This window comes from Pseudorca crassidens, chromosome 15, assembly GCF_039906515.1.
Source record: "Pseudorca crassidens isolate mPseCra1 chromosome 15, mPseCra1.hap1, whole genome shotgun sequence".
Classification (NCBI taxonomy): Eukaryota; Metazoa; Chordata; class Mammalia; order Artiodactyla; family Delphinidae; genus Pseudorca; species Pseudorca crassidens.
Window position 1 is genome coordinate 56,123,451 of NC_090310.1, and position 3,922 is coordinate 56,127,372.

The 3,922-nt window shown below is 43.3% G+C and overlaps 1 pseudogene; it reads left to right on the plus strand.

Moving 5' to 3' along the window:
• Positions 1-3,189: 3,189 nt before the first annotated feature.
• Positions 3,190-3,344, plus strand: LOC137206420 (large ribosomal subunit protein eL39-like; annotated as a pseudogene).
• The last annotated feature ends 578 nt before the right edge of the window (positions 3,345-3,922 follow it).

The window sequence follows — 3,922 nt, forward strand, 5'->3', positions numbered from 1 at the left end:
ATTTCAAAAATTACTACAAAGCTACAGTAATCAAAACAGTGTGATACTGGCATAAAGATAGATATATAGATCAACAGAATAGAATAGAAACCCCAGAAATAAATCCTTAAGTCTATGGTCAATCGATTTTTGTCACAGATCTCAAGACAATTTAATGGAGAAAGGACAGTGTTTTCAACAAATGGTGTTGAGAAAACTGGATTTCCACATGCAAAAGAATAAAAGTTGGACCCCTACCTTACAACCATATACAAAAAAATTACTCAGGGTGGCTCAAAGACCTAAACATGAGAGCTAGAACTATAAAACACTTAGAAGAAAACACAAGGAAAATCTTTATGAAATTGGTGTTTATAGCTGCGTTATTCACAATAGCCAAAAAATGGAAGTAACCCAAGGTGTCTGTTGATGGACATCATGGACAAAATGATGTTTTATCAAAAAAAAAGAAAAGAAAAGATTTCCCTACATCATCAATAATGGGACAAAACAACAATGCTTCCAGATGTCATGCACTGAGAAGGATACATCACATTTGTGATTCTTGCCAAAAATGTTTAACTCAAATCTAATCACGAGGGAACATCAGCAAATCCAAATTAAGGAACATTCTGCAAGATAAGTGACCCAAACTCTTCAAACACATCTACATCATGAAAGACAGAAAAAAAAAAAAAAAGCAAAGAGGAACTTCCCTGGTGCTCCAGTGATTAAGACTCTGCCTACCAATGCAAAGGACATGGGTTTGATCCCTGGTCTGGAAGATCCCACATGCTGCAGAGCAACTAAGCCCGCGTGACGCAAATACTAAGCCAACGCGCCACAACTACTGAAGCCCATGTGCTGCAACTACTGAAGCCCATGCACCTACAGCGTGTGCTCTGCAAGAGACACCACTGCAATGAGAAGCCCACGCACCGCAATGAAGAGTAGCCCCTGCTCGCCGCAACTAGAGAAAGCCCACACACAGCAACGAAGACCCAGCACAGCCAAAAAAATAAAAAAACAAACAAATAAATAAATAAAAGCAAAGAAACTCCTGCAGATTAAAAGATTAAAGAGGCATGACAGCTAAATGCAACATGGGATCCTTAATTGGATTTAGGATCAAAAAGAAAAATATATACAAAGGACATTATTGGGACAATTAGGGAAATTTTAATATAGACTGAATATTAGAGATTGGTACAATAACAATGTTAAATTTCCAGAGAGTGATATTATGGTTGTGTAGAATGTTTTTGTTTGTAGGAAATTTATGGTGAAGTGTTTAGAGGTGAAATGCCATGATGTCTGCAGTAACTCCCAAATGTTTCAGCCAGGGGAAAAAATGAGAGAGAGTAGGTACAATTGGAGAATCTAGGTGAACGATTATGAGTGTTTATTATATCTTTCTTGGGACTTTTCCTGAGGGTTTGAAATTTTCAAAATACAAATTCGTGGATTAAAAACAAAATAAAAACAAAATTTGGGGTTAAAAAGGAACTGTGCCCATAGGTGCAAACTACTGTGGATTTACAAATGTGCCCAGATGTGGGCTCAAGGAGGGCAGATACCTCACCTCTGGGTTTTCTAGTAGAGGTGAACAGAAAAGCCAGATTTATCTGCTGCTGTGGTGGAGTCAACAGGTAGTGAGTCAGAAGCCAAAGATGGGGCGCTGAGATGGGCTGTGCCCTTGGAGCGATGGGCAAGGATGTAGAGTCAAGGAAAGAGGTACAAATGTATGATTTCCAGTCCTGATGCTTGGCTGGGCTTCCCTGCTCAAAAACATCTCTGCCACACCTATTGCAGTGCCTAACAAGAGAGACATTACCTTACTCTCCCAATAAACTCATATTAATTCATTAAACAAGTAGGTGCTGAGCATCTACTACTGGGGTATAAAAACGGACAAGACTGATGTGGTCCCTCTACCTCACAGAGCCCAGAGTCCAGTCTTGAGGACAGATGGGGAAATGGTGTGACAAGTGATTTGGAAAGGCCCCATAACCTGAGCTGGTGAACTGGGCAGCGGAAAAGGCTCCCCAGGGGAAAGTAACCAGCAAGTTGGGGAGTAAGACAAGCTAGCTGAGGGTTACAGGAGATGAGGGTGTTAAAAATGAAGAGGGGGGCTTCCCTGGTGGTGCAGTGGTTGAGAGTCCGCCTGCCGTTGCGGGGGACGCGGGTTCGTGCCCCGGTCCGGGAGGATCCCACATGCCGCGGAGCGGCTGGGCCCATGGGCCATGGCCGCTGGGGCTGCACGTCCAGAGCCTGTGCTCTGCAATGGGAGAGGCCGCGGCGGTGAGAGGCCCGCGTACCGCAAAAAAAAAAAAAAAATGAAGAGAGGGCTTCTCTGGTGGCGCAGTGGTTAAGAATCCTCCTGTCAGTGCAGGAGACACAGGTTTGAGCCCTGGTCCAGGAAGATCCCACATGTCGAGGAGCAACTAAGCCTGTGCGCCACAACTACAGAGCCTGTGTTCTAGAGCCCGTGAGCCACAACCACTGAAGCTCGTGTGCCTAGAGCCCGTGCTCCGCAACAGGAGAAGGCACGCAATGAGAAGCCTGCGCACCGCAACAAAGAGTAGCCCTCACTCACCGCAACTAGAGAAAGCCTGCGCACAGTAACAAAGACACAACACAGCCAAAAATAAATAAATAAATAAATTATTTTAAAAAATGAAGAGAGGGCTTCCCTGGTGGTGCAGTGGTTGGGAGTCCGCCTGCCGTTGCGGGGGACGTGGGTTCGTGCCCCAGTCCGGGAAGATCCCACATGCCGCGGAGCGGCTGGGCGCGTGAGCCATGGCCGCTGAGCCTGCGCGTCTGGAGCCTGTGCTCTGCAACGGGAGAGGCCACAACAGTGAGAGGCCCGCGTACTGCAAAAAAAAAAAAAAAAAAAAAAAAAGAAGAAGAGAAAGAGAAGTGGGAGGCATCAGTTTAAGTGTGCTTTCTTCAAGGGACAGAATTCACACAGATTTCTTTGAATCCTAGCTCTTCACCTTAAACACTGTGCAGCATTGAGCAAGTTGCTGAACATTTCTGGGCTCTGGTATCTCAGAATGAAAATAGAGAAAATAATGCCTCCCTGCAGTGTGAGGGTGAGAAAAATATGGTGCAAGGAGCACCTGGTACCTGGTAGATACACATAAATATTAATGTGGCACTCTCTTCTCTTCTCCACCATCTTATGTGCGGTTGAACTTTCTCCTCACCATGTCTTGTAACGAGACTTGCAGGATCAAGTGATTCCTGACCAAGAAACAAAAGCAGTATTGTCCCATTCCCCAACGTATTAGAATGAAAACTGATAATACAACAGGTAAAATTCGGAGAGAAGACATTGGAGCAGAACCAAGCGGGGTCTATAAGCAGCCCCACACATGAGGAGGCAAACATATTTATGCTGTGTCAAAGTCACTTACATCTTACCATATCACCCTGAGAACATCACTATCTGAACAGCTGGATGTATTTTATTGGGAAAATGATTTTTCTCTTTCTGTCAGTGTTTCTGCACTAGTGCTTTGGCTTGGTAATAAATATGTAAGACCTTTTGTTGGAAGGAAAAAAATGTCAATGTGAACTTCAGTTTCACAATTTTGCCTGAGGCCAGCTCTTGCAATACATGTACATGTATGTGAAAAACTCAGATAACCAGTGTCCAGAATGTATGAAGAACTTTTTTTTAAACCATGATGAAATGCTATTTATTACCACTTAAAACCTCTTACTAATTGTCTATAGGCACAAAGCACAAATTTCCATATCTTAAGTTACCAGTTGGTCATTTTATTTATTTATTTAACATCTTTATTGGTGTATAATTGCTTTACAATATTGTGTTAGTTTCTGCTGTGTAACAAAGTGAATCAGCTATATTAATACATATATCCCCATATCCCCTCCCTCTTGTGTCTCCCTTCTACCCTCCCTCTTGTGTCTCCCT